This window comes from Parasteatoda tepidariorum, chromosome 11 (genome assembly GCF_982258835.1).
Source record: "Parasteatoda tepidariorum strain Cologne lab strain chromosome 11, Ptep-v5.0, whole genome shotgun sequence".
Classification (NCBI taxonomy): domain Eukaryota; kingdom Metazoa; phylum Arthropoda; class Arachnida; order Araneae; family Theridiidae; genus Parasteatoda; species Parasteatoda tepidariorum.
The window spans coordinates 51,172,723-51,191,588 of NC_141765.1; the positions used below are offsets into that span (position 1 = coordinate 51,172,723).

General features: G+C 27.8%; 1 long non-coding RNA gene across 1 annotated transcript; it reads left to right on the plus strand.

Moving 5' to 3' along the window:
* Nucleotides 1-2,922: 2,922 nt before the first annotated feature.
* LOC107451047 (uncharacterized) lies at nt 2,923-16,814 on the plus strand. Its single transcript, XR_001585023.4, has 3 exons — nt 2,923-3,134; nt 13,126-13,165; nt 16,673-16,814. It is a non-coding gene; the product is annotated as an uncharacterized LOC107451047 (long non-coding RNA).
* Nucleotides 16,815-18,866: the final 2,052 nt, after the last annotated feature.

The window sequence follows — 18,866 nt, forward strand, 5'->3', positions numbered from 1 at the left end:
TAAAAATTATTTAAAAGGATTTCAAAAATAGCGTGCCGTAACAGGAATGCTTTAAAAAGTAACTAAGAATTTTTTTGTGGACTTCTTTTCCTACTGTTGTATCTTAAATTAATTTAGTGCTAATTTAGATTAAAGACGATTAGGATGGGATTTTCTTTATAAAAGATGTAGTAAATAAAAAAGTTAATTAAATTTCTTCTCGGGCGAAAGATCATCGTCTACGCTACAAGGTATCGTGAAGTTTTTCGGATGCTTATCGTTTTGTTATTCTCGTTAGACCGAATATGAAAGAATCGAGTGATGAAGTATTCTTATTATTTAAAAAATATATTTGCGGTACATTTCTTTGAACAGAAATTTTTACATTTGTATTTTTTACATAAAAGGATTAAGAGTATCTGAAAAAAAAATAGGTCTGCTGAATGACATAGGGTTGACATATCTCTATCGTCAGAAAATTTAAATGACAAAAAATCACGGTTTCATAACCATCAACTCCAAACAAACCTTGAAGCACTGAATAAAATCAATGAAATCAATAAATGGGAGGAAAAAAAAATTCTGTTGCATGAGATTTTTTAAGAGATTTTAGATACTTATGTATCGGTGATTTCAAATCTGCAACCCGTTTCTCTCGCCAAGCTTTAACAAGCAAAATATTTTCTTTAAATGAAATCTTTAGTCTATTTTTTGTCGAAACGTGCAAGTTTAAAAACGTTATTTATAGCAGAGGGTCACATTGTTGCAAACCATAACTTCTAATTGAGTTGGAGCAAATCACCAGGATTAAAATTGCTTTGAAACTCCTGCCCTGAAATGTCATCCTACGCCGCTAGAGGCTCTTTATTATGAAACAATTTTTCGTTTTCTTCAAAACAGATCATTAAAGGGGAAGCTCTCCTAGCCGCGTACGATGACATTTCTATGCCATTTTAATCCTGATGAATTTAATTATTTAGTCCCCTAATTCCCCTAGAAGGTTAGCACAACATTTAATTGCCCCACCCCTTGTTATATGCAACGTTTTTAAACTTGTTCATTTCAACAAAAAATGGATTAAAAATGTCATTTAAAAAATCTGTAGCTTTAGAAGCAAAACTAATTTAAGATTTGAAATCCTCACACCAGCATTAAGCACCATCAAGTATTTACATAAATGCAACAAAAAATTTGCTCCCCGGTGGTCTCAATTGGTGCAAGTTAGTAACTTTCATAAACTCAATATAACATTGGAGTAACTTTCCAAATAATTATGAAATTAGATGACATACGCTTTTCATTTTTACAAAACTGTGGCTTTTCTTGTCATTGACATTTTGCTCATTTTTTCATAACAAGGATAGAGAACACTGACTAAAAATGGAAAAACCTATTTTAGTAATCATAAATAACTGTTACAGACTAACAGTTATAAAAATTATAAAGGAAATATAATAATAATGATCAGTTATAAGAATAACATATTACTTGCTAAAAATAATTATTTTATATGACAGCAGAGCCACTGAAGAACAGATTAATAATTTAAAAAAATTAACACTGCTTAGCCTCATTCGCCACATAATGTACATACGCATCACTTTGCGTATACACGTGATTTTGGAATCACGCGATTGGATGATTGTTTTTCGACGTTTAATTGTAAACTCTGGTTTGATTTAGAAACTACGCTTATGCGTGGTTTCTAAATCACACTTCTGAAATGTCTAATTGGAACATTAATCTAATTCAGAGGTATATTATGAGTTTTTGAATCAACTGTTTTTTTTTTCAGTTACTGAATTTGCTTTCCGGGCGTTAATATTTTTTTAAAAATAAATTTTAATTTCAAAATTAACTCTGACTTTTTATTGCAATTCTATCACAGACTATTTATTTAGCAATTAAATAAACGAAAGAATATTCTGCCGTGCAATTGAAAAATCAACGTATGCGACAAAAAACACAAAATTGAAATTTGTATGAATTTGGTATATTTGTATGATAAGCCACCTATTGCGAAACTCAAATAAATTTTGTTTTATAAATTTTTTGAAATTCTTTTATAGCCTTCATAGCATTATGAAAAGTAAGAAAATAGTTGTCAAACCACTATATTCAAAATCCATCGTTAAGCACCTCTAGTTGTTTTTTTTAATTGCACGGCAGTATTGTAGTGCATTTTTTTAGTAACATTTGTTTTAGCAGTTTTGATTTCATACAGCAAAAAATTGCTTTTTGTTGCTTTTATCAAAGAAATTTTGACATAATTATCAAAAATAAATAAATTAAAAAATGAAATAAAGAAGAAAGAGAGAGAGAGAGATATAGAGATAGAGAGAGTTTTATTTTTTGTTCTCTTTTACTGATGGTTCTAGAGGCAGACTAAATTTGAATAAAGTAAGACTGCATCTGGTTTAGGTGGATGGTTTTTATTGTTTTCTCTTATGATTTTGCTGAATATGAATCTACAAGTATACAAGTATATAGTATATCAAAGCAACGAATTTCAAATAGTGCTAAGTACTTGAATCTTTATCGTTTTTGAAACTTCGTTCTATTATACGAATTTCATTTTAATTAATTGAATAAAAAAGTATTCACAATAATATTATAATATTGAAAAAATAAAAACCATTGAATAATTTCTCTTTTAACCGGAACGACGTAAATTTTGTTTTCTTCGCTTTATCAAATTATTATTGATTAAAAAAACGAAACGATAAACATTTTAGTAATTAACATAGTCGTTTATTTTTTTATTGATGATAGATTTAAAAAAATATATATCAATAAAACCAAACAATATGGAATGTTGTTTATTAACAGCTTATATTAGTAAACATCTTCCGAATTGTATCCCATAATTCACGTTGTTCGGTTACGCAATCGGTTCTATTACCTGATAAAAGAATTATGAAAAGTTAAATGCGTGCCTTACCGACTTAACTCATTTTCCTTTTTAACAGATAATATTAGCGCTTTTACCTACTATTCCAGTGCCGCTAGGTTTCGCTTTTAAAAACAAAGCATCACGCATCGGTTGTTTCACTGTCATAAACTGAAAAAGATTTCCATTTTTAATATGTCTGTTCGCTGACCCTGATTTCGTCTTTCGCTAGCTTGAAGCGCATTTTTGTTGCACTTCGATGCAGGTGAGATTTTGATGCTATCAACAAAGTTTCTTTGTTGTGCTCATGCTCTTACTTTTTCTTTTTTTATTATCTTTTAAGCCTTTTCCTTCTCCCTTCTTTGTTGCTGTTTTTTTTATTCAGATGCATTTCAGATCACGTGACTAATAAAATACTGTTTCCGATGTCAATGTATCCCAGACTGTTCACAAAGAATGTTTTTTTTGCGATAGCTATATAGCTGTTTTGCCAACTGGGATATGAAGGCGGTTTTTTTTTTTTCAATGTTTTTGGTTGAAAGTTTTCATTTCAGAGTTTTCTGTTTATAAGAAATTGGTGCGTTTACGGGAGGGGCGTTACATCCTCTAATCTTTCCTTTCACTGATTTTTAATTTAAAAATATTGAGGAAATATGGAAAATAATAAAAAATAATGACAAGAGAAGAAAATTATTAAGATATTTTTCAAATGTATTTTTAAAAAAAATTAAAAATAATTTACCTTAAAATTTTTTACTTTGAGAAATATTTAAGAGAAGAAAATTATTTTGTCATTATTTTTTTTTTATCATTTTTCGTATTTTCTCAATATTTTAACTTATTTTATGAGTTCTATATACTTGTAGCTTATGCGCAGTTAATAAAACTTATTAATTTTTTTCGTTTCTCTCTCTTTTCTTTTTATATATATTATATCTTCGTTTTATTTTCTTTTTTTCTATATATATGTGCGAACAAGACAAGATAAAATATCCCAAGTTTCTAATTCATTAGCCAATGAGTGTGATTTTTAAATATTAAGAATTATATATTATTTTTCAATATTTTTCTATCATTGATTGGGTTTTCAAAATTTCTCATTTTCTGATATTTTTTAATCGATAAAAAGTCTCAAGAGAATTTACCATTCCCATCTGGCAAATGTTTATATAATTACAGCTTGGAACAAAGTAGTTCCCAGAGTTAATTTAGTAAAAAGAGAATAATTAAAGATATTCTCACCAATGTTTATTTTTATAGATACAGTTCATTGATTTCAGTTTTCTTCCTAGAATACATCTTTCGTGGCAATACTACTAATAACAAAAACAAACTCATTAAGTTTCTTCATTTTTCTCTGTTTCTAGTAGGTACTAAAAAATAGTATTTTCCTTTAGATTTATTATTTTAATAGTATAAAGCAATTGTTTTTCCTGGTTCATTAACTCTACTTTATTAAAATTCTTAAAAATGCTTAGAGTTACTCAACTATGAAAGATATCTGTTTACTGTTTTTTTATGGATTTCAGAGAAGTGTTTTTAAATTGCTAATCTATAAATAAATACAGTGAATTTTTTATGTACATATGCATAAACACAAAAAATAATAATAAAATATTATAAAATAGAAAAACTGTTATTGGGAAAAAGTAAAGGTCATTATCAGGACACATCCTTTACCATAATTAACATATATATATATATATATATATATATATATATATATATATATATATATATATATATATATATATATATATATATATATATATATATATATATATATATATATATATGTTAATTATGCTTTATTCAGAAATTATATATATATATATATTACTATTTCTTTAAAAGTAACTTTATTCATTCCTTGTCCTGCAATGCAGCACATAGGCAGCATTTTGCTATTGATGTCCTTGTTATATTTTCTTTTTTAAATTTGTTAAGTTTAATTGTTAAGTTAATTATTGTTTTTTTCCTTATTTGCCCCACAAATCACTACAAATTGTGTAGGTTCGTGTCCGTGACTTTGGAAAATCCGAGCCATTATTTCCTCTGCATTATAATGATTAATTTCTTTGTTTATTTTTTGTTATCGCTGCGAAAGTTGCACTTTGACTATTCTTTTGCCTTCCTTTCATCGACTTTTCGTCATTTTGTTTTATAACCGTCGTTGAACGGCTGACCCAATTTTTTGGGTTTACGACTACTAATGTTCATCTTCGTAGCCTTGTAATTTTGAACCCAATCCAGAAGACAAGGGAACTCTTGGTTCAACTATTGGGAGAAATTTGCCTACGTGAAGGACTTTTTAATGGAACTAACCCGCATTTACGTTGCATGGAGAGGGAAACCATGATGACCTCCCACGGTTAACCATGATGACCTCCCACGGCATAACCCATGATGCGTCTGCCGCTGAGAATATTTTACGTCAGCACCGTGGTCGGTGCAAGCTAGATGCGGAATTCGTATCGACCAGCCATTTCTGGGATTCACACCCGGTTCGCCTCACTGGAAGGCGAGCACTCTATCCCTTGAGCCACTATGATTCACTATAAGATTTTGAAAACAAATTAGATTTCATCAAATAAATTTGTATTTATCCTTGTTAAAATATTATACAAAAAGGAAGAAAAAAAAGCTCGTTTCGCTCACAAACTCATACGCTTGCTACAATAACTTTGTTTTTTTTTTTTTTTTTTGTATCTTTCAGCAAATAGAGTGCTGCATTTATATTAAAAGCAAATCAATTGAAGGATCTCAAAAGATTTTATTATATTAACACACACTTGGTTTCACGAATTATGTTCTGTATTCAATTGAAATAAAATTTAAATTTAATTTTAAGTTTTACCTAATTTTAAGAAAAATTTAAACCGAGTTTAGGTGTTATTCCAAATTTTATTCCAATTTTAAGTTTAAACCTAAAAATTGAAACCTCATAGGCTACAATTGCAATATCAACTACGATTTTGTTTTCTAAATACCTATATTTAATTTTTGGTTGTTATAAAAGGCAACTGTTTTTCTCCAAAGAAAAGATTATTCCTAATAATGTTTCACAAATTTGTATTCATTATTTAAATTTCATATTTCATAATTGAATACATCTTTAACACATATCTTAGAATAAAAGTAAATATAACTTATTTACAGTTCAATAATTGTAAAATGGTTTATAAGTTTTGATGAAGGTGTGTTTATCATTAAATAATGTGTAATAAGGAAAAACAATTGTTTTTTTTATAATAAAAATCCACTAGTTCTAGTTTTAAGTCTTTAATTCGAATCATTAATAAAAATTAAAACTGCAGTAATTGATGAGAATATCAAGAAATATTGATAAAAAAATATCAAAATTAAAAATAAAGAATAATTTATGGATGAAGAAATATTCATAAATAAATAAAACTTTTATAATTTTTATTATTTTTTTTACTGATGATAACCAAAGATGATGGATCTTTATGTGAAGAAACTAGATCATACTACTGATTTATAAATCCAATGACCATCCATTTTCAATCCATTTTCACCTGATTATAGAGTATAGATATATATTAGTCCCGCAGTGGACTAATCGTTAAGACACGGTTCCCAGCAGATCACCGAAGTCAAGCATCACTGGCTACGGTCAGTGTGCGGGTGGGTGACCACTTGGATCAGTCTGCGTAGGGACCGAGGGTGTGCGGTATTGGTCATCGTTAAACTGTGCTACCGTAAAGTGCTCGACTTCGCGTGCAGGTCGTCGGGCTGCTGAAGCGGGGGTGCCATCCCCTCCGCAGAGGATCAAAATTTTGATGGCATGTCTTCGGATCATCCTCCGGGATGTTTCCCAGACCGTCGCCAATAGCCCATTGTGCAGCTCTAGTGCGACGTAAATTAACAACATAACAACAACAGATATATATATTAATAAATATATGTATCTATAATAATATTTAGTAAACAAATATAAGTGATATACCAAATATATAAACGCATATAAAACAAAAAGTCATCAAATAAAAAATATCTGATGCAATTTTCCTTAATGGTAGAGACATCTTTAAATGGATGGACCCTGAATAGAAATTCATGACACTGGCCTAATTGAAACTCTGTAATGAATTAATTATGAAACTAATTTCTTTCTTGCTACACCGAATTTCAAAATTACATTTTTTCACACCCGTATTAAATTTTTTCTCTTTGATAAAGCAAACATCAGCAGTTCAATGATTTTCATTCACTTGTTTTGAAATTATTTCAGTAAAACCTTGATGATTATATATTTTTTTATTGCATTTCCTTTTATTTTTAGGCAAAATAATTAAAATTATTTGAATTATTTAACCTTAAGCTAAATACAATATTATAAAAATTTTATTCGAGTGATTTTAATATTTGTTCTTTTTGACGTTCAAATATTTTTGATCGTATGCAATTTTTTACGATGATTTTAGATAAAAATTATTGAACCTACGCAGATTTTTTTAAATTTTCGTTTACATAAGGTCTGTTACGAATGTTGCTTGAAATGCTTTTAAAAATATAATTTTACATGATTAAAATTAATAAATAAATAAATTCAAATTTTCATAATATTTTATAAAATGTAAGTTAATCAACTATAAAACTTAAAATCCATTCATCTAACTTTTGTTCTAGATTTTATTTATGACTATAAATCTGATGAAATTGACATCATTAAGAAAATTGCAGTTCAAAGAAAATTTTTTAATTGCATGCAATCAATATAAAAATGCAGCTAATGCAATATTGTAATATAAAAATGCAGTTCAAGAGACATTTTTTAATTACATGCAATTAAAAACTGTTCCTTGAGCTGCATTTTTTAAAGATTTCAAATCCATCAGCCTTTTAGTTTAAAGTAAATTTTTTAATTATATGTAGTTAAAAAATGCTTTAATAAAGACCACCGTAGTTTTTTTACATTCTTTATTAAATTTGGCTTTATACAAGATTATACTTCAGGCTGAAGCAAGAAAAAAATGATTAATAATAATACAAATAAAGTAGAGGATAGCCCAATTATTAAAGGAATCAATATGAATATACATTAACATAAACGATTAAAAATAACTTCAGAAATAATTTATATTTTTTCGTTATGTTTTTCTTTTGAGTATATTTCCAGATTGATAATAAATTAGTTATGATTCATATTATGATTCATATTATTGCTTTTAAAATACCCCTTATTAAACGGATTGATAAGATTTATGGGACATAAGATTTTAGGACATAAGATTTATTGAAGATAAATTGAACAGATAATTTGTGCATACTCAATGGGGAGTGCAATTAGTCAAGTTCAAAAGACAGCGAAGATGAATCATGTGACATCTTCGAATCCGGAGCAAAATATTATTTATAAATTAAATAGTGTTAATTTTTACAATACAGGTGTGGCGTTCTACTTAATAAAAGAAATTTTTTTCCCAAAATATGAGTTTTTGAAACCTGTCTTTATATTTAGTTAAAATCAATCATTTATTTTCACTCTTTTATGAAATTATCTAGAATTTTAAAAAAAAAATCGAATTTTTTCTAATAACAATATATTGAATACATTGTGAAGAGGATTCCAAAAAATTTGCATCAATATTTCTCATCGTGAATTTCAAATAAAAAAAAACTATATTCGTTAATGAAGAAATATATTTCTCTGGTAATTCTAAGTTTGTAAGTTCTTTTTTGTTTCCATTTCAGAGAAAACCATAATTCGTTTATTTCATTCCTTTTCAGATAATGTACCAAATTCAAATTTAGAACTAGATAATATGATTTTCCATGCCAGTTAATTCAACTGTTAGCTTTAATTCCCAATTTTAAAATTATTAACGATAAAACAATGAAAAAATTCATCATTTCAACTAAATATTTTGAAAATAATTGCTAGTTTTTTAATAGTAAATACATTTACAAATGATTTAATATACTGCGTAAATAAAATCGGGGTTCTGACGAAGCAATATGGATTATTTGGGGTTCCATAGTTAAAAAAAGTGGGAATCGCTGGGTTGCTGGCTTATAGGTTGGGAACCCTTATATTACTATGGTCCTTTTTCTGAAAACGTCCTCAGTATTTTAAATAAATGTTTTTTTTTAACTATTAAATATGTTAAAAAATTGACTGATCTTTCAACCAAAGATTTTAGATTTTTGTATTAAAATAAAAATAAAAAAAAATTCTAGTCGTAGTCAAGTTGTTTTTATTTAATTTATTTCAAATTTAAAAATTTTAACTAAATAGAGGAGAGTAGCTCCCGCCCACTGTCAATTTCATATGTATAGAATATTTTTTCAAGTCAATGGGCCATCGAACATTAATTGTTATATTAAAAAAAGTTTATTTTCAAAGTTTCAAGTATTTATGCAGTTGTTAACATGGTAAACAATAGTTTTTAAAATATGTTGAATACAGTAGTCATGAAATTAAGAAAAATTGGTTGTATGTTTCGATTAAACTTCATTTTAATACTAAAAAAATAATTTTTTCTATACATACAGCATTAAAGTATGTAGTCTTAAGTTTAATTTGTACAAAAAAAGAAGTCTATATGTGAAAAATTGTTCGAGTAATTACAAATTTACAAAAAAATTGGATTTCGGGTAGCCCCGATCACATGAATGTCGTGTATCTACGACCAATTTTATTTCGACGATAAATGTACGGTTGCAAAGATTATTATTTTATTGCGTCAAATTTGAATGTTATATGCATTTTTAACAACAAATATTGTTGTTATTAAGTGATTGTTATTAAATGATAGAATTCACTATAAGTATATAAATATGTAATAAATAAAATAATTTTGTGATAAAAATGATAAACGAGGTTTACCTATTGTCAATACATTGGTCATTTTCCTTTACACCTGAAAAAACAGTCGAAAAACATAATTTTTGTAACTGGGCGGGGCTACCCGACACATTTTGAAAAGAGTTGAAAAACGTGTTTTTTTTTAATTTCTATTTTTTTAAGTTAAACTATTCTTTTTTTGGTTTATATTTTTTTTTGCATTATTTAATAAGATGATAAAACAATAGAAGCATGCAAAAATATTGATTATTACTCAATATTATACAGAAATATAAGCAATACTCCTTAAGTGAGTGGGGCTACCCGACTCTCCCCTACATATTTATATAATAAAATTTTAACTTGAGCTCATTTGATTTGCAATAATTTTTAATCATAATTATTTTTTCATCTAAAGTAAAATAGTGAATATCGAAAAGAAAAAAAAAACAATAAAACACTAAGTTGAAAAAAAGTCACGTTTATTATTTATCTATGCTATAAAGAAAAACATTCCAACTTTCGGTTTGTTAATGAAAGTGTATGCTTATCTGAATATATGTTGAGATAGGTGTATAAACGGGTTATTGTATCTCTGTAAGCAAGTTCAGATTGTTGAACCAATTCACATCCGGGGATTTACGAAAGATGAACTCTAAAATAAGTTTGAAGCGAAAATAAAATGATTTTGCTCGTTCACTGACCGAATAATTTTTAGGAAGGAGAAGAAAAAAAAATTGATGCATGCTAGTGGAACCATTTTCAGTTGTCGGCGAGATCTTTTATGGAGTTAGTGTATCTAATGGTGACTAGAATTCCTCCTAGCATGGCTAAGTCAAGTTCTGGCCATTAAAGTTCTCGCATAATTATGAAGAGCACAATGCCGGCCAACATTTGAATCAGAGAAATTCTGAAATAGAGTGCAATGAAAACAATTACTACCGCCTGTTTTATTTTTTATTCTGTATTTATTTTTTGCGCAGTCGAACTGTTTTATGTTCTAACTGTGGAATAAGAAAGTAAAAGAGATCAAGAAACTATAGGTTAGTGGACGAGCAATCTTGGAGATGAACCAAGACTTCGTGCGAGTTTTTATTTATTTATTAAATTTTTTTTACCTAGATTACTTTTATAGAAGTTTGTTATTACTGTGATTAAAACTGATAGCCATGAAATGAAATATTTCAATGCATGAGATGAGATTTTGCCATTTTTTTTTAATCAGTGACTTCTTTAATGTTTTTTTTTAAATTTATTTTAAATTTAAATTAATATTTCACGTTGGTGGCAAAAATCGTTTTCACTTCTGGCAAAGAAGAAATTTGACTCAGTTTTTTTTTATGGTGGCAATGCTGCGAATAAGTGCTTATTAAGAATTGAACAAACAAAAAATATTTTAGGCATTTTGCAATTTAAAAATATCAATATTTAATTTCAGATTAAAAACACATTAAGACGAAGAAGCACACTTCTTATTTATACTTATTTTGCAGTTTATACGTATAATTTTCATGAAAAGTCGAGATTTTCCTATTCGTTTTATTTTTTTTTTTCAGAACTATATCTTAATATTAAATCATAATATCAGATATTTGTCATTTTATACAAAAAAAATTTTAATCCTAAAGGATCCTCACGAGTTTTTCTAATTTAAAAATTTATTCGAAAGCGTGTTTACGAATTTAGCAATTACTAGATGCAGAAAAGATAGAGGGTGTTCCTTAAAAAACTGTCCTTAATTAGAGGTTTTAGAGAGTCATTGGGGTCTCTAAATATTTAAGAAGGGAATGAACAAAAACGCTATCGATATCTGACAATCATAGAACAGCAAAATAGGTTTGATTGCAAGAGGACGCAGAGATGAGTTGAAAGACTCCAATTTATCCAGTTTTCGTGCTTGTTACATAAACTTCCTTCATTGTAATTTCCCATATTTCGACTGCATTTTTGTTGTTTTCGTTGTTTAAACATCAATTTGTACATTTTTCATGAGAATTCAAAAAATAATAATAATGATATTAAGGGTGGTCCTTACGGAACACCCCATACATATTTTTAAGACATCTGCAATAATATGCTTAATATTATCTTTTGTAACTGTAAATGGCAATATGATTTGAGATTACTTATGGGACATTCCACTATATTTTTATTATAATATGCGGCTATTGATTTCCAGGGTTTATCGAACAATTCTTCTATCGAACAATTCAGACCTCTGCTGCACATGTCCAAATGATTTACCTAACATCCTGTTTATTGCATTCAAATATTTGCTATTACATATTCATAAAATGAATTTTCGACTTGGATCCATTCGATTTGCAAAAAATTTTACTTTAATTATTTTTTTCACTTAAAGTAAAATAGTGAAAGTCAAAATGAAAAGGAAATTATAAACAATAATAATACTAAATTGAAAAGAGGAGCGTTTATCATTTATCTGTGGTATAAAAGAAGCATCACAACTTGTAAGCCCTTAAGAAGCGAAAATCACCCCATACATTTTATTGGTAAGTTTGTATAGAATTTCGGATTCAGTATTATTCCTATCGCATTAAATCACCTTCTATCGATGATTTCATATCTTAATATTTATAATTCTGAAGAGCATGTTCAAACAATACACCTAACATCATGTTTCTCGCATTAAAATATTTGGAATTAAATTTTCGTTTTGAGACAACGTACTTACAATATATTTTAAATCCTTTTTTTATGATCTATGTTTGATGTAGAAATGTGAGCATTTATGGCATAGAACATTAGCATAGAACTATGCTTGATATATATAAGCATTTATGCAAACAGGTGTATTATTATATTAAAACTTTTGGTGAAAAGTTTAAAAAAAAAGGAAGGAAACGAAGGTATGTTGTAATTAAAGGGTGTTTGTATACGTTTTAAACAAGCAAAACAATTGTAGTATTCAAAATGTTACACGAAACTGGTAAGAGTTTCATATAAACGTAGCTTATATGATTGTTTTCTTATACGTTAAAAGACCTTGAAGCTAACGGAAAAATCTTGTGAAGCTAAGACGGAATTTTAAAAAGCAAAAAATGTTCGATTTCACTTTCTAAATAGATTTTACATCCTTGTTCTTACCTAAGAGGCGACCTGAGGCAGCAGGGAATCAAATTCTTCTTGTGAAACGTCTCATTATAATTGTAAAAATAGGGTTGTATTTATGTTTTTTTATCTGCTTAATACTACGTTGAAAGGTATAATAAATTATGCAACATTTAAGAACGTAAATTCAACTTAGGTGGTTAGCATTAAATAGCAGCTATTTTAATTTTTCTTATTTCAATTTTTAAACAAGTATTTAGTTAAGCATTTATTACAATATAAAATTTATTTTTTTAAATAGATATTTAAGAAGTCAAACTCGTCCGATGTGGTCATTAAAAATTACTTTTAACATTTCTCTCATTTATTTCAGATAGTTAATGAAAATGAAAACTCAAAAGATGCATTTTAAGGTATTCATATATAAATATATTTCAAATTACTAGATATTTATAAATCTGAAAATTTATGTAAAATTATAAATCGCTAAATGTGTATGTGTAGATCATTCCTTGAGTTCTAAGTAAAGGAATCACTTCGAATAAAACTATTAGAAAGCTTTTAAGCTTTTATTAAAGATACGTTTGTAATATAGACGTTTGTATCTATATGTTTATATATATTGTATGTAAGATACGTTTGTATCTATTTTTTTGTGTTACCTTTACTGATCATTAATGTGTTACCTTTACTGATCATTACCTTTACAATCATTAATACTTTTTATGTTATTATGTGCACTAAAATGCCTTATTTTAATGTTATATGCACTAAAATGTGTTATTTTTATGTTATTATGTGCACTAAAATGTAATTTTTTGAGTTATGGTAATTTTCCTAAATGTATGATAACCAGTGTATTAAGTAAATCTATCTGCTTCAGTTTCTAGGGATAATTCATTTAATAGATAATAAAATGCTTCATGTCTGTGGGATGATGACCTTTGACGAAGGACGATTGAATTTTTTTTTCTTCGAAGTGCATGAAAAAACTGAAGATAAATAAAGAACAAATGAACAAACAATGAGTGTATTGAAATTACTGTGCGATAATGTTCTCGTTATTTCTGTTTGATATTTTACAACAGAAACGATTCTGTAACCCAAGTGACGCTAATTAGCGCCCAGATTTGATAACTTAAAAATATCAATAAAGAAAGCCATTGAAAACATAAAAAAATTCGCTTAAAGTAAAAAAAAAATCCTTTGTTATTAATCAATAATTTTAGTTTAAAACATCATTTATATCCTAAAACTTCCTGAATTGCTTGAGATTATTAAATCAATCTCAATCTTAATCAATTGTCAATGTTTAATTCTGTAGCCTTGTAATTTTGAACCCAATCTAGAAGACAAAGAAACTCCTGGATCAAGCATTGGAACAAATTAGCCTTTGTGGAGGACATTTTTATGGAACTAATCCACATTTGCGTTAAATGGAGAGAAAAGCCACGAAAACCCCCCAGTGTAAGCTCGACGCAAGAGGATTCTAACCCATGATCCGTCTATTACTGAGGATATTTTATGTTTGCACTGTGGATTTGTATCGACCAGCCTACGCTGGGATTCGAACTTGGGTCACCGCATTTTGAAGCAAAGCAATATATTACTAAATAAAATTGTGAATGAATATAGATCAGTTAAAATTTATAAAAGTTGCAAAAATGAGCTAGTGCATCTTAAAATTTCAGAAGAGGCCCCAAACTTTTTTAAAAAAAATCCCAAGAAATCTCGAAAAATCCCTTAACATGGAAGAAAAAAATCGGAACAAGTTCTCTAAAAAATCACTTTTAGGATAATAAAATTCAAATACAAAAAAAAAAAAAAAAAAAAAAAAAACATTCCCCAAAGATATCATCAGAATCCGAGACATTTTAACTACTATTAATAGAAAAGATCAACAAATAAGACTTAGTTCCTCTAAAAAAAATGCGGAAGACATGATATGAAATGAAAATCACGTAAATTTTGATGTCAGACAATTGAATCATACTGTTTTCATGATTTCAAAATCTTAAATTTTTACAAGTTAAAAATATTTTTAAATCGTTTCTTCCTTCAACAATTAAACTGTTTGGATATCACAACTATTTACAACTTTCTATCTATGCCGATGTCAAACTTCTGGTCTAGACGTCTGGATTTTTATACAATTTTTCTGCGAGACTGAAGATTATACGTTTTAAAAACACAAGACGATATTTAAATTTGAATACTTTGTTGCCTTCTTTTAACTAGTTAAGTAAAACTATTTTCATAAATGATGAATTTGGACATAATTCAAGGTTGTTTCGAGGAAAATTTCAACATAACGCTCAACTTGCTCGCGAGTTGTTTTGAAATTAGATTTCCTTTATATTAATTGTATTTACGAGACTTCTAGAAATATCAAAAAATATCAACTTTAAATTAGAATGCAGTATAGTTTGTAAGATAGATATATAAAATGACCTGGTTATCGGTCCCTAGTGTAATTTTAGCTTCCAATAACCCATAACGCTCTCAGCTTTTATTGAAGACTAAACCATTTTAACCTACATTGACGAGTTTTCAAAATGTCCTTAACTATTAATTGGGACATTTCTGAAGAAAAAAAACCCATCATTGTGGTAAATAAGGCCAAAATATACGGTATTTAAATCACTCACTTAATAATTTTTCTATTCATAGGGTAATGGTTAAGCGAAAAATCTGGTTTTTTAAATTATAGTTCTTATTGACACGCATTTAAATTTTTTTAATTTTTATTTCCAGCAGCAGAACTTGATATACATCATTTGCTGAAGTGTAAAAACACTCCGCACAGACCCATAAGAAATAAAAACAAATTAAACAAAAATTTAAAAATATTAAAACATTCGAAATAGAAAAATAATTAGAACAAAGAAACAATAAATAGAATATCAACAATAGAAATATAAACAGAAAATCAGACAGTTAGCAGTGCCTACAACTGTTCCCTAGCATTCCAGTATCTGTCATAGATGTTGCCAGTAACTGCGGGGCAGACCTCCAGATGCGCATTTAAAAAATACAAAACTGAAACGTAAATTTAACAGAATAAATGATTTTTATGACATGCTCTTAATTTAAGGTGATTAAATTTACAAATTTTATCACATTTATCAAATTTTTTCACATATTATGAAATCACATTTTATTGTTAATTTTACCAAAATCATTATTAAAGATTTTCGATGAAATTTTCAGAGCTTTTTGCTGTTCCCCCAGTGAGTTGAATTACATTGGAAACACGGTAAATTTTCCCATATTCTGCAGTGTGGTTATCAAACTGAACATTTTCCCATCATCAATAATTTAACCAAACTTACTATCAAGCAGCATGGTATCAAACCAATGATTTATTGGAATTTTATCATAAGTCATTACCAACGCTCTACGGTAAAAATTAACATACTTCTTGAAGTCAGAAAACAAAAAATAAAATAAAGAAAATAAATAAATTAAAAGAGAAAAAAAAATCCAGAACACGTTTTAAATGTTACCATATTCAGGTAGATTTAACCATAATATTTTTTTCTCAAAGAGCTGATATATTGTCAATACTAATTAATTAAAATATTTAAGGTACCGGGAACTATATTGATTGCATGCATATGGATGTTTTTTTTTTTTTTTTTTTTTTTTTGCTCACTTAGCATTACATATGGCAAACACATACTTAAACATCGCTATAACGATATTCTTCATAAATATCTTATCTTGCTAAAATATCCTGGTCTACCATAATATATCGATACTTTTTGCCGATGTATGGCGATATTCAAATTCAGGTATCATCCATCGCTAATGTGCATATTTTAAGGAAAGTAGATCAATGACAATTATAATTAATGTATTTACACGCTTTTCATTCTCGAACTTTCGTTCCGTTTCACACACTGTTGTTTTTCTTATAGGATTTCGACTTGAGTCTTGCCATCTTCAAATGATTCGGTGTCCATTCAGGCTTTGATTCCAAGCAACCATGAGGAAGAGTGGACATTCAACCTGAAGAATTTCCTTTACTGTCAAAGTTAAAGACTCGTGAACAAAGAATTATGTGTTTAAAAAAGATCTGGAGACTGTCAACCGCTGAAGCAAATAAAGATTGCTTCTCAGCTTTAAAGTAAATTGTAGCAACTTAATGTTTTGTCATATGCTAGTGTGGGAAAAAGTAACGACAAATAATTCCCCGTGAATTACTGGCAAGCTGAAAGTTATTGCTTTTGATTTTTCCTACTGACATAAATGTTATAACGCGTGAAAAACATGGCTAAATGTCTCTCAAAATTAAAAAGATTACAAAAAAGAACAAATGAAAGTTCTTAATTTTCGGTTGATAGTATGTAAGGGAAAGTAAGTACAAGTAGTTTTCACAGTAGGTATGTTTAACACTTTTTAATAGTCGTAAACATTCGGTTTTAGAGATACACCACAGTAAAATTTTTAAAAAAATAACATAATGCGAGAGTATGAAAACTTGAGATTACAAGTTCTTAATCATCTACTTCAAGATTTAATTATCTACTTTAAGACTTGAAATTATGAGATCTTAAAAGTATAAGTTGAAACTCGTGTACTGATAAAGACAGGAATAGAAATATGGGTCGAATAAGCATTCACAAATTTAAGATGAAGTTTTCTTTAAATAATGCTTTTTATACTTAGCTTTTTATATGATTATTTCTTTTTGTAGACAAAAAAAGTATTGAAGAAAAAGTTTGAAACTATAATTTAATGATAACTACTATTTTACGCAAAACTACTGTTCAACTCCTTAATTCAGAATTTTCATTTAACAGATTTTTCATACTTTTTAAATTATTTTATATTAATTTAGGTCAAAATAAGTGAAAAATAGTGCATTCAGCGTATTAATAATTTAGGATTATGAAATGCACCAGTGTCTTTTTTCTACGCTAAATTTAAAATCTTGGAAACACGGCTTCACATTTGCACTTGTTTGCAGTTATCTAGATCTAAGAGAAACAGTTATTCATCACAAAAATTTCTTTAATTGATAAATTTTTGAGCATAAATGGAAAAAAAAAATTCAAACTAATTTTATTTGAATTTCATATTTTAATGCAAAAATAATTCCAATAATCTAACAAATTTTTTTAGTAACTATTAAACTATTTTTTTTTTCATAATTAAAAAATACCGAAATATATTTTTATTTGCTATTAAAGCGACTGAAAAAATATATATAAGTGACACCAGTGTCCCATCTACGTTGAAGGGTTAACGTTAAATAAGTAAATATTGGGTTATTCTAAGCCAGTACTACCATTTTTGGTATTTTGAGTTTTATAAAATTATCTAGCTGATGCTGGGTAGTTGTCAGATTTACACAAAAAAATCATCTTTAGCTACAGATTTTATTCGGCAAATAACCAATAAAATAAATGACTCGATACAATGAAATTTTGATGGTGTAAATGAAAGAATTTCGAAATTTTCGAAAACAGCACCAATTTTTTCCTCTAATCCTGAACTCTTCTCTAAAAGGCATAAAATGGAGTTGTAACAATATTTTTAGTATAAAAAGTGGCGGAGCTTGGCAGAGATGAAATAAAGAGTATTTTATATGTTCGTCATATTAACGATTGAGTTCTATTGAACGCTGCTCTGACAATATCTGTAAGGAAGAAGAAAGCACCATTATTTTTTTTCCAGCTACATATTGCTTTCTTGATCTAAATCTTGGGCTTAAATTATTCGTGTTATAAATATCATTCAAATTCCATTTCAAGTTTTTTTTTATGTGTGGATTAGGCGGGTTGTTTCGTACAATAAAAGGTTTTGATTAATGTGTTTAACACAGAAGTAATTAAATAAGTAAAAAATGATTTTTTATGCAATATAAGATTCCCACCTTACTCTTAATCAAAAGTATTTTTTCGCAAAAAGTAATTTTGAAAAATAAGTCATATTTTCTTTGATTTTGTAATGGGCAATCGATGGTGCAAATATATGTTTTTTATTAATAACCTTACACTTATAAGGAAAAACGAAGACAGTTTGAAATATTTTTATTCAAAGCTTCCCCGTATTTACATTATTTCATAACTGTGTCTCTGTGTTGTTAGTTACTAACCATACAAATTA